The sequence below is a fragment of the Pinus tabuliformis genome, chromosome J (genome assembly GCF_031772625.1).
Source record: "Pinus tabuliformis cultivar Carrire ecotype Pingquan chromosome J, CPIR1, whole genome shotgun sequence".
NCBI classification, from domain to species: domain Eukaryota; kingdom Viridiplantae; phylum Streptophyta; class Pinopsida; order Pinales; family Pinaceae; genus Pinus; species Pinus tabuliformis.
In genome coordinates this window covers 1,121,618,811-1,121,632,888 of record NC_142295.1, presented here as the reverse complement: position 1 = coordinate 1,121,632,888, position 14,078 = coordinate 1,121,618,811, and the positions used below count along the sequence as shown (strand labels likewise).

Genomic DNA, 14,078 nt, shown 5'->3' with positions numbered 1-14,078 from the left:
TTAGTTGATATATTCTATGGTGAATGTACAGTAACGTCCAAATACAAAATCTTACAATCATAGCTCCACTTAATTCACCTAACACATATGGCATTGATTCTTTTCCTATTGTTTATTAAATTTGGGTTAGCATGTGAAAATTTATTTTCTTACAATTGATGCAAGTCTTGAATTTTTTCTTTCTTTTCATCATTTATGCCATTGTCGGCCTCATTTTATTATCACTCTAAAATGGCTCCTAAAATGCGTTTTTATAGTTTATTGGAATTCATCAATGCAGGTTTGCACAAAAATTATGTGTCCTCTTTCTTTTGATACCCCTTGGTAAAGATATTGACATAAATATGTTTATTTACACCTTATTATGTCCTATCTTTAAACATCTAGGCAACATGTGTTGGGTCAACTCTATGCTTCACCACATGATAAGTATAGGCAAAATTTTTTTTGAATAACACTATCATCTGATGATACAAGTCAGGAAGATCTACATCATCATCAACAAAATGGAGCAAGGGTTGAAATGTATTTGAGTAGTTGAAAAACATGTACTTCATCTTCAATTCCTAAATAAGAATCCCAAATGCTTGAATAATAATGGATCATTTCCCAACTCCTACCACTATGGGTCTAAAACACACATGATTCCATTCTTTGCATACAATAAAACATCAAGGATATTGATATTGTCATTAACATCTGCAAGTAAGTCCATTAAGATTTGGGTTTTAAGCTTAGATGAAATTATAAATCTTCTCAATGCTCAGGTAATGATCATTTTTTGCATGGGTAAAACTATGGAAATGGAACTGATAGGCACATATATTTTTTCAAAGCTTGCAACAAGCTTATGACAGTTTTTCAATTAAATTTTTTCTTCTTGAACCATAGGTCTCCATACTGCACATCCCGCATTGTTTTGTTTGTTACCTGTTCTTCATTGGTTTGATAGAGTTGAAGGAAAATTTTTAATTTCTTACTCCTTATTTTTATGTTCTACCATCTAATCAATATACCTATGGTCAACTTAATGCTTCTCAAATTTCCTCTTGATACAAACTTCTAGATTTTAGTCCATGATTGGATTTCCGTCCTTTTTTGCTACTCTATAGAAGTCATGTCTTCCTGAACTCCTTACATTGGGGGACTTTTTTGTAGTGCTTCCTTCAAGTTCAATCAGAAAGAGAACACTAAAAAACTCCACCATGTTGATTATGGTAATTTATAAATGGAAGGAATAAAAAGAATGAAGTACGTTTGATTTTCTTGTATATCCTAAAGATAAAGGTAGGGTAGTGATGCAAATGCAATGACATCATGGGCAACAAATGTCTTCTACCACTTTAGTTTTCATATTTTTCTTGTCTTTCACCCATATATATGATTATAATCCCCAAGCATGCTCATACTTGCACCTAGTTAAATCAAACATCACAAATGGAAGTACTATTGTTGACACATTCTAACAATTCATGGGAGTTCACAAGTACAAAATCTATTTTCAACAGCTTCCAATTGTGAATTTAAAATGGAGTTTGGAAACCAAATTCAAGCTTAATCTTCCTGGAAAATAATATGGTAAGTCTTGAAAACAATTGAAATATCAGTCGTGTTATCCTTCCTTGGATTGAAATTATGGTTTATTGTATGGACGTCAAGATGTGGAGGTCATCTTAGGATCCATGGTTCTTAAAAGTAATTAAATACATAGTTCTTTGCTAAATGATGTTTCTATTATGATGAGCTGAAATTCTTGGGACAAGGAAAATAAACTATCATGTTCCATAATCTTATGAATTCTGCCAAAACTTGGATCATAATCCTAAGTTATGAAGCTCATCAAGTTCCTCATATTATTTTCATCTTCTTTTCTTCTTTTGTTCTTTTCTAGTGAAATTGTATAGTAGATATTTATCACTTTATTCCATTGGAAAATGCTTCAATCTTTGAGAGATTTTGTTCTGATTAGTTATTTCTTCTAAAATGAACATTTGTTATGTTACATTTTTTCTATACTGTTGGATCTATTAGAGTTCAAAGCATGTAAATGTTGGAAAAACTATGCAGCCTTCCTTTCCCGTCTGGTATTTGCTTCATATAAGTCTATCTCTTACATATTTCCATCTTGAGGGTGTTCATTTCCCATTTCAAATGACAAGTTGAAGTGGAAAAACCCCTTATGATTTTGGATCATAAAAAAAGATTTTTCAAATCATGCCCCATCGATTGTGAATGATTTCAAGTGATACAATAACTTGGTAATTATATTGAGATTATGATGAACCTCCTATACTATTTCATTGTTTAGATATAGTTCTAGATAATCCCTGGTTTTCCAACTGATCATGAGGCATGGATTCATATTTGAGTTTTGATGCATGCATAGAGGAATGTTACATTAGTTGTGGTGATGATGGAATTTCCATAAAAAGTGGCTAGGATGAGTATGGTATTACATATGGTTTCCCTAGCTCCAATATTACTATCTGTTGTGTGATTGGACAAACACATACAATTTCTAGTCATGTTTTGGGCAGTAAAATGTTTGATAATGTCAAAGGTGTCCATGCTCAAGATCTTCATATTTTCAACTCAAGGAGAGGCCTGAGAGTAAAAACAACCCCAAATAGGGGTAGTTATGTGAAGGATGTCTACATATCCAACGTTACAAAGAAGAATGTGAGCGTTGGTATTGCCTTTATTGGGCTTTATGGTGATCATCCTAATGATATATACAATCCAAATTCTCTTCCAGATATATAAAGCATAACATTTAAGGGCATTTCCAGTGATGAAATAAAAACCATAGGTTCCATAGAAGGCATTCAAAATCCTCCCTCAAAATATATTTTCTTATCAATCATTCATTTAAATGTTACATCAGAGCCTTTATGGAATTGTTCATACATGGAGGATTATTGGAGTCACTATATCCTGAACCATGTACACAACTTCAATCCCAAATCCCTCGTGACTTGCCAGTATGTTATCCTTCTTATATCAGTAGCATATTTAATGTCATTTATAATAAATCCAATTTGTAATGTACCTATATTTGATTTTTTTTTTTATGATTTGTAGGTTGATTAAGGAATCCCATTATTTATACATTTTATGGAGATTTTTCTACTGTGGTCAATGAAATGGAAGTTTATACCACTTTCAAAAGTGTTCTAGTCATCTACCAACTTTCACAATTATTTTAATTGTTATATCCAATGCTTCCTCCTCCTTCTATCCAATATTGTATAAATGATCTTTATTTAATCTAGACTATTCTTCCCCAGCTAAGATGAATACTTACATCCCTATTCAACCTATACCCTGTAAATTTAATTGAAGTTCCTATTACATCTAGTCAACAAAAGGCTAGACATTCATTTTATTCTCTAAATTTTTTTATCAATGATAACTAGGCTAATCATTGCTTCTATCTACAGGGACTAGTCAACGAAAACGAGTTCATATCAGACAATCTATTGGTAATTTTATTATGTTGGAATATTTTACTCAATTATTTATTTTCTGTCAAATTTTAGCAAGAGTTGAGAATCTTGAATATGGTTTTGGAGTCTTGCATATTCATTTTTATTTTCAAATCAATGTGCTCAATTTTAAGACAGTTTTGTGCCATCAGGTACAATTTTCCATAATCTCAAAACATATAAGGTAATTTTTTTGAAGCGTTGTTTGAACTTTCAAGTATGATGAGAAGGGTTAGTTTCTAAACCTAATTTATAGTTAGGATAAAAATATCCAATAGGAGTAATATCTTTCATGTTTAGTGGTTGTATTCCACTACAAACAAAATTAAATGAAAGATATCATATCTCAGATGATAGCTACATATGCTACTTCCAACTATCAAGTATGGAAGATGCACCATATCAAAAGCAATTTTCTTCTCCAAGTTAAAGGCTATAAATGGACTTAAATTCTACTTGGTAGCTTGATTTCTTTCCCTACATTTAACTCATATAATATACCTTCTTTTTGTTTTCAAGGATGATAGGCTTCACTCCATGCTCCTAGAATGCCATGCTTCCTAAAAGATGTGTAATTCACTAGATGCTAATTTAAAATCTTTTTGTGATAGTTGAGCAATGGAAGGTTGTTTAAATTTCCAATTGCTACTATCATGGATGCTCCTATTGTCACCAAATATTGCTATAATATAATTGTATAGCGTTGTTGTGGCCAGCAACAACCCCCCTTCTTATTTAGTATTATCACTAATACTAAATAAGTGGGGGCCCTTAGTTAAAAAATTTTAAAAAATCGATTAGTGCTTGTATTTCCTTTTTCAATAAAACTTACTATCATAAACTTAGGAGAATACCCTCGAAAAATCTAAAAAAGCTTAAGTTTTATGATAAGTAAGGATAAAATCATTCCTTTAAACATATCGCATCACAAAAAGGGTAATGGATACCTCCATACAGGTGGAATTCTAAGATTGCGAAATCGCGATGCGAAACTACGCACTAAAAACATTCATCGCATCGCATGTCTCAAACATCACTTACGCTAAAATACCTCAAGCCGCCAATATGTGATTACGCATATCGCAAATCGCATTTGTAGAAAACACATTAACGGATGATTGTCATACACTACGATTCCGCGATATTGTGATTTTGCGATATTGCGATCTGCGATACTGTGATCTGCGATATTGCGAAGAAAATCGCAATTCGCCTTATCATAGATCTTTATGGCTTGTTGTTTGAAAAAGCTTTTTTCCATAAACCGAGACCCGGTTATGCGTGTTAATGTCAATCAATGAGTTAGTTGGCAATCATTAATGAAATATGGTTTTGTTCTGATCGAAGAGCTATTTCACATAAGGTGGTATATTTTATATGTCTTCGGTATTTAAAGCTTTCCCGTCACCTTTTTCCTATCATTATTCTCACCTCATTTGTAAACTGCAGGAACGAAGAGCAGAGAACTATACAAAGCAGTGTTCAGGATATTATGGGAAAGAAGGGCAAAACTCTGAGTTCTGAAGACAAAGAAATGACACCCTTGCATACAGACACCGCCTGTAACAAAGATGTTGGTATTACTACTTGGGAAGGCATGTAAAATCTATTTGAGGAAGAAAATCCCAAAATGATGGAGGTTACAGCTACTGTAGGCTCACATGGATCTTCTGAGGTGTTTATTACAGAACTGGCTTGCTCATTCTTGCACCGGATAGCGGCGAGGCCCAAAATTCTTCCATACACGGACATGGCTAAATGGGTACTGGATAGCGTTGACATCACAAACAGATGATTTAAGACTCAGGGTCAAGAATTTACGGAATCGTTATTTTCACAAAATTTAAGCTTTATATCCTTTAACAAAAAGCGCGCGAGAGGCGAAAATCGCACCAAGGAAGCCCGAATCGAGAAACGAAGGCAGTTTTCGATCCGCGATTATCGCCTAGTGCTAATCACACATCACTGGGCAAAACCCCTTGAAGAGGAAAGCCTCTAATTGCTCAGTCGCCTGTAAGACCAGAAATTTGTAGGAAAGAACGCTAGAGGCAAAAGGAAAAACTTGAACTCTAAAACCAGTGGTATTTATCAGAGATATCCTCAAAGTGGTTTGTAGATATGTATGGAATATGTAGACAGGCTAGAGACAAAAGGCTCAAGAAAGGGCAGAATCAATCAAAAGGTTAAGTAAGTTGAATTGGGACTCTTACTGGGCGTATTTGGTAAAACCACACAGCCAGTGCATGACTCTCAAAATTATCATTAATTCTACTGAGAAGATGGCGCCAGCTCTTACCAATTCCATTTTTGCAGGAAAGCTAAAGTCGGAAGTTGGCCAACCAAGTCTCCTCAAGCAAATGCTGAACGCTTGCGATTTCAAGGAACAGATACACAAATAGTTAGTTGTTAGTTTTAGTTTTAGATTCAGTTTTAGTGTTAATTTTGCTTTATTTTTGCCTAAAATAAGGATGGTCATTTAAACCGTATCCTACATTTTTGTAATAAATTATTTTTAGATTTAGTTAGTAGTATTTAAACCCTTCTCATGTATTTAGAGAAGGGTCCTGAAATTTGTCAAAAACATGTCCTCAGAACATGCACTTTTGCACCCTCCGAGGAGGTTTTGATGAATGAATGGAACAAGATTTATTGATACCTGCATTTAATATCTACTACTGATGTTTCACTTTTTTACTCTTAGTGGATGTTGTATTAAGAAGAAATAAATCATTATTGCTTGAAGCTCATGAGTAGAACTAGTTATAAATGGTACTTTTATCTCTTAACTATTTCTGCCTTTGTGTTAAAGTGATATTCATGTTCAGTTATTTATGTATGAATGCGTGAATGCTTGAGTTATCATTTGGCACTTCTGTATGGTGATAGCTATTTATTTATGCTTAATATATGAGTAGCTTATTATGCGATATGTTTTTCATAACTGTTTCGTCTAACTTTTTATACGAAGTGGTTTATCTTCATTGAATTCTTTTCTCATAGCATTTGAATGATCTTTATTACCAATTGTTATTTGAAATCATTTTAGATCACATAACGGAAAGATTACATTTCGGGTTAGTTTAGAATTAGATATTTCTGTTTATTAGAATACAATTGCATGTTATTAGATTAGATTTTGAATAAAAGCATCTCACTTAGGAACTCTTAGAAAGGAAATATCAATTCTCAACACACACACATATATTGGGAAACTGGTCCCATATCCCCTGTCAGACCCACTATACCAAACAGAAAAGGAGTTGCTAACCAAGGTCCGGACTGGGTGGGTATCCCCCTTGTTGTAGACCCGATTTTCGGGGCTTCAACATATTTGGCGCTAGAAGGAGGGCCTCGAACTGTGAATGGAAAGTAAGTCTAAATCTAAATACCATTTTGAGAGTAAATCACCCTCACCATCTCCCTCGACTTCTCCATCGCACTTAGAATCTTTAAATATTGAACAAGAAGTCGAAAGAACAACAGCTGCTGCAACAAACCCTGATGTTTCAGAGAAGTCTACTATTGAACCTCCTGAAGTTGAGTCTTTGATCCATAAACTTCATCGATTCTCTATATCACCTCAAACATCTGATAAATCTCAAGGCAGTGTGACTTCGCAATATAACCCCACTCATCCTCTCACTAGATTAAAGAGCGAAAAGTTTGGTTTTCATCCAACCTAATTACCTCTACCTACAAGGAAGAGAGCAAGGAAATCAACTAAAGGGTCTAATAGCAAGAATCTTTCATCATCATCATCCATCTCAACCTCTCCACCGTGAAGTCAACCATCCACCCCTCCACTTCATATTATTGTCCACCAATCCACTGGAACTTCCACATCTCCTTCTCAATCATCTGGAATCATAATATCCTCATCTTCCTAACCACAGGGATCTTCTTCTGCACTTTCCTTTGTTATTAGTTCAGTGATGGTTCAATACCCATGGAATAACCCAGGGGCAGTCTTAATGCCTGCGCCCTTGAGTCAGATACTGGCCCATCCTGAAAAATGGCTGCCTAAGTTTAATCCTGAAGCAGGCATGCTAGCAGAAGAACATATAAATAACTTTATGTTATCCATAAATCTCAATGGAGTTACTAATGAAGACGCTGTCGTCCGACTTTTTCCTTACACTCTGCAAGGAGCAGCCAGATCATGGTATTTCTCATTACCATCTGGATCTACCACTAGTTGGGATATCTTCCAACAACAATTCTTGACTAAGTTCGGTGATGACAGGTCTACAGCGACACTGATCAATGACTTGTCTAACCTTAGGGCTAAGTCGAAAGAACCTGTCAAATATTTTAATTCACGGTTCAATAAACTATTAAATAAAATTCCTACTGCTTCCAAGCCTAGCGAAGAAGTGCGAAGTGAATGGTACATCTCTTCTTTACCATCAAACATAGCAATCTTCGTTGATAGGGCTAACAAAAAAACCTTATCAGACAATATGAAGGAAGCAATAGTGGTAGAGGAACGTATCATAGCTTTAGAAAAGAAAAATGTTGTAGATGAACAAAAGTCTAAGAAGGTTACTTTTAAGGAAGATCCCAAGAAAAAACAATCGAAAGATCCATTCAATTTAGAAGGATTGCGGAAAGTTTTGAAAACCATGTCTAACGAAATGGTTGACATTAAGAAACAAGTAGCAAAAACTTCTTCTAAAAAGCCGTACAAGCCTTATAGAAGAAACCCTTCGACTGATTCAAAGCCTCCCAATGCTATCACAAGTGCTGAATCAGAAGAAGAAGAAGAGGAGATTGCTACTGAAGAACCTACTGAGGAAGGAGAAGTTGTAGAGGTACAAGGTATGTGGGATTTCATCCTCCTAGACGAAGAATATCAAGAGGCATCGCTAGTTAGTACTCGAAGTAGAGATCAACTTGATCCTCCTCAACCTACTCCTAAGTCAAAAAGTGCAAGCTCAATGGCTAAGGATAAAGTCGCAGCCAAAAAAACCACACCTAAAGCGACTCAAACAAGCCCAGTCCAAACAGATTCATCAACTCAATCAAAAACACTAATTGTTTCGGATGAAATGGAGTATAATATCATAGAAGACATGAAGAAGACTACGGCTAACATCACTTTGTATGAATTGAGCAAGTTAAAACATCAGCAAAAGGTACTTTTGAAAGAATTACATGCTGTAGCAGTTGCACCTCTGCCAGCCGCTGTAATCTCTCAAGCTTCCCATGAAATGGGAATACCTCCAACTAATGTGATTAATAAAGTTGATCCAAATGATATCACTTTAATTGGAGGAAGGTCGAGATCTCATACTCCCCCATTTCTTCTTACTTATGAAGTTTTCAATAAAAAGTTTCATAATTGTTTAGTGGATTCTGGAGCTTCGCCTGATATATTACCAAAGTCAATATGTGCAAAGTTGAACATTCAACCACAAAAATCTGTTGTGCGTATAGTCCAGATGGATCGATCGCGAGTTGAAGTGATCGGCGAATTAAATCAGTTTACCATAAGGCTGTCATCTAATCCAAAGGTATGTCAAGTTATGGACATTTTAGTTGTAGATATTCCAAAATTTTATGGCTTAATTCTTAGCAGAGATTGGTCAGAAAAACTTCATGGATACTTTGCAACTGATTGGTCGCACATGTGGCTCCCTTACAATGGTAAACCAAATCAGATAAAGGTTGAGCAAGAAAGACATCAGAAATACATAGTAACAGAACTGGAAGGAGAAAATGAACCGGTAGCATACATAAATAATATCATTGGCAACTATTTTGTTGATTCTTTCTTAGGAAATTTTAATGCTCATACTTCACCTTACTTAGAACATTCTGTTTTATCTCAAGTATAAATTTTTTCTCAAACAGATAGTTCTAAATGTATTAATTTTATAGATAATCCTGTAAATAAATCTTTATTTTGGAAGTTATTTTTTGATGGTTCTAAGTCTAATGAAGGAGCAGGAGCAGGATGTGTTTTAATCAGTCCAGAAGGAAACAAAACTATGCTGACTTGTACACTAGAATTCAATTTCACTAATAATACCGCAGAATACGAGGCTTTATTCCAAGGATTATACAAAGCGATCGAATTAGACATCAAATATCTGCAAGTTTTCGGGGACTATGAAATTGTAATCAGACAGGTACGCAATACTATACACTGTTTATCAGGTCATTTAAAGCATTATCAATCTTTAGTTCAATATCTGACTGAACACTTTACAACATTCAATATTTCATCAATTCCAAGACTCCGGAATGCTAGTGCAGACCTCTTAGCTAACGTAGCTTCCAAGCCCATTCCCTCAGAAGACTATATCCCTGATCGATTTTCAATCGAATTAATATTTAGACCCTCGATTCCTGATAATATTACCAATTGGAGGATTTTCAACGATGATCCTGATATTGTAAGCTTCCTCACATTTGGGGGATCTTACACCAATTAGATAATGGATGAGGACCAACATGACAAACAATTGCAACAAGATAACACTAATAATGCTATGCCAAAGTTAGTTGTCAAGTTAGAAGACCTATATGATTTGAAAGATCGATTCAAAAGATCTACCAATCCAAAACTTCAAAGTTCAACTTTGAACTATGAATTAGTAAATCTAGGCACTGATACCAAGCCATAGAATATCAACCTAGGCCTTGGCCTAGCTCCTGAAGAAAATTAGCGTATGTCCATCTCTTGAAACAATACAAAAGTGTCTTTGCTTGGAACTATGATGAACTCAAAACTTATGACACTTCTATCATCCAACATACTATCACATTGATAAATGATGAAAAACTTGTCCAGCAAAAGCTGAGAAACATCCATCCCAATCTAGAAAACCAGATCAAATCTGAGCTCAATTAGTTATTGAAAGCCAAAATCATTTTTCCCGTTTGACATTCTAAATGGGTTTCCAACATGGTTCCTATTAGAAAAAAGAATGGAGACATTAGAATTTGCATTGACTTTTGAAATCTTAACAAAGCCTGCCAAAAAGATAATTTTCCTTTGCCTCCCATGGAGAAAATACTGCAGGCAGTTGCAAGATCAGAATTAATGTCCTTCTTGGATGGTTTCTCTGGCTACAACCAAGTGTTGGTCCATCCCGATGATCAATTAAAGACCACGTTTAGAACCAAATGGGGCACTTATGCATATCAAAAGATGCCTTTTGGCCTGATTAATGTTGGTGCCACATTTCAGAGGGCCATGGACATCGCATTTAAGGGATTAGTAAACAAATCAGTAGTAATCTACTTGGATGATATAACTGTATACTCCAAGAAGCAAGGCGATCATCTCAAAGATTTAAAACAGATATTCCAACGTTGTCAAAGGTATGGAATTTCACTTAACCCAAAAAAATCCTTCTTTACATTAAGTGAAGGAAAACTTCTTGGATTCATAGTGTCAAAATCTGGAATCCATATTGATCCTGACAGAATCAAGGAAATTTCCGAAATACACCTACCTCACAACAAGAAAGCTATGCAATCGTTCCTTGCCCAAATTAATTTTGTAAAGAGATTTTTTCAATATTTTTCAAGGATCGTATCTTCGTTACAAGCGATGATTAAAAAGAATTCAGTCTTCAAATGGGGCCAAGACAAATATGAGGCATTCAATCTGATCAAACAAGCAATTGTTAACGCTCCATCTTTAGCAACTCCAAATTTTTCTTATCTTTTCATTTTATATACATTTGCCTCTGATAGATCATATGCTGCGATACTCACTCAAGCAAATCAAGACAAGGAAGAAGCCCCAATTTCTTTTTTCAGTTCAAGTCTACAGGGGGCTGAATTAAATTATTCAGACGTAGAGAAACAAGCTTTTACTGTTTTCAAAGCAATTAAATATTTCAGACCCTTTCTGCTTAAAACCCATACAAAAATCATAGTACCTTTTCCAGTGGTAAGAAATCTCTTAGTACAGAAAGATGTGGGTAAGAAAAGAGCCAATTGGGTTACTGCCTTACAGGAATATGACGTAGAAATCAAACCAGCAAGTATTGTAAAAGGTCAAGGGTTTTGCAACATGCTGGTTGGAGCATCGCTTATTTCCGAAATACCATCTGCAGAGATACAAATGTACGAGGTAAGCCTAAAAGATGTTCAATCATTATACGCTGATATCATATTTTATCTAAAGAATGGATATGCTCATCCTAACCTCGATTATACCAAGAAAAGAGTTCTAAGGTTGAAGGCTAAGCAATATCAGCTTGTGAACGATGTACTTTTTAGAATGAATTATGATTCTGTCTCCTTAGATGCCTTGAGAAATTTGAAGCTGAAAAGGTCTTGCAAGAACTCCACGATGGGCCAACAGGCGGAGATTATGCTGGACATGCTACTACACATAAAATCCTCCACGCAAGCTATTACTGGCCCACACTGTTCAAAGACTCGCATAGCTACATAAGGAAATGCCAAGTTTGTCAAACTGCTGCTGGGAGACAAAAGAAACCATCACTGCCTTTACAACCAGTCAACATTGAGCAGCCTTTTGATCAGTGGGGATTGGACATAATAGGTGAGATCGTTCCTCACTCTTCCAAACAGCATAAGTATATCCTTATAACAACAGACTATTTTACTAAATGGGTAGAAGTAGTTCCTCTTAAGACAGCTAATGCCGAACACATCATTGAGTTCATAGATCAGTTCATAATCACCAGGTTTGGTTTACCTTTTGCTTTAATGTTTGATAATTCATCATATTTTTCTGGCAATACTATGACTGAATTTGCACTCAAAAGAGGTTTTAAGCTTAAATACTCTGCCAATTATTACCCACAGGGGAATGGGTTAGCTGAATCTACTAATAAAAACCTAATCAGAATCATTAAGCAAACCATTGATCAAAATCACAAAAATTGGCACAAGTCTTTAATATATGCTTTATGGGCAGACTGAATAATGCAGAAAGCCTCCATTGGCACTTCTCTTTTTATTTTAGTTTATGGGAAAGAAGTGGTTCTTCCAACTCATCTAGCAATTCCCTCCTTGGCCTTAGTTCAATATATTGATGAAGCACCAATTTCTTCCTTACAACTAAGATAGCTGGAAATACTTACGCTAGAAGAGCAACGAGAACAGGCCAAAATAACTCATGCTCATCACCAAGCATTAGTAAAAGCTTCTTTTGATTAAAACATGATATCCAGAAAGGAATTTCAGATGGGAGATATAGTTTTAAAATGGGACAATGCCCATGAGGAAAAAGGGAAACATACGAAATGTCAACGAATGTGGCTTGGCCCTTTCCAAATCGCAGAGGTCATAGGTCCATCTACTTTTATGTTACAGGATTTAACAGGAAAAAGAGAGTCTTTACCTGTTAACGAACAAATCCTCAAAAAATACTTTCCATAGGAGATCATTCTTCTATTTTTGTAGATTATTTTTTCTTTATTTTCATAATAAAACTAGTTGTGAATGGTTACGTTTGGAATTCACAAAAAAGACAAGTATCTCTTTTAGATTTTGTTTTTTTTCTTGTATAAATAGAATTATTTTAGAAAATGTGTCATTATTATTCGAAGATACAGTCAAAGGCTATAAGGCTGGAAATGATACTAGTTTCAACCTTGTAAATTTTGATAAAAAGAAACCTTTAGTGGGAAATTGTTTTACATCAGTCCAATGAAAGGTATCAATAACAAAACGAAGATTCTCAGTAGAAAAGCTCTTTCCAAAAACTCTACCATTGTCGTCCAGAGCTATTCTTAAGGAAACAATGACTTCCTCCCCACCTAGGGAATTACAAGTTTCAGGGAATAATCCAATGATACAATTTAACTTAAAGAGTAAGAGGTCTCATCACGAGCCGACTTATCATGATCATAGATATTATAGCTTGCTGATTTTGCCAATACTACATACCACAATAGGGCAATGACTCAAGATTGTTGCAATCAAAAGATAAGGGGTCTCATCACGAGCCAGCTTGTTCAACAAAGTTATAAATCAAGTGAGTGGCATTGTCATAAATTGGCTATCAAACCAAGACATTGTTCTTTAGGGGTTAAAAGAAAATGAAAGCAATAAGTGTGGATATGGATTTCTCTTTGAAAATTGTATATTTCTCCAAGTGGGATACAAGATCATTGCTGGGTAACAGGTAACCCTGTTGAGGCTATAAATGCCTGCTAGGAACAGAGGCTCTACCTATGACAAATGAGCATATCTAAAACTAATTTAGAGAGAAGGCTTTGTTTTCATCTTTATAAACCAAGTAGTGACTGATATAGATACAATGACTAGCTTGAGGAAGTAAATAATCAAAGTTGAATATAGAAGAAACGAAATATCATTAATAGACAAAAGCGTGATATACTTTGTCTTTCTATAATAAAGTTTGATTTTTTGGAAAATTTTATGTTTTGAAAGTTTAGAAAATTCAAAAGAAAAACAGAGATAACTGGTTCTTCCAAGTGAATCGCCAATTGTTGTGGCCAGCAACAACCCCCCCTCTTATTTAGTATTATCACTAATAATAAATAAGTGGGGGCCCTTAGTCAAAAATTAAAAAAAATCGATTAGTGCTTGTATTTCCTTTTTCAATAAAACTTACTATCATAAACTTAGGAGAATACC

General features: G+C 34.9%; 1 pseudogene; it reads left to right on the top strand.

Annotated features, from left to right (window-relative positions):
- Window positions 1-231: 231 nt before the first annotated feature.
- LOC149231011 (guanosine nucleotide diphosphate dissociation inhibitor 1-like) overlaps window positions 232-14,078 on the top strand; it is a 75,373-nt pseudogene continuing 61,526 nt past the window's right edge.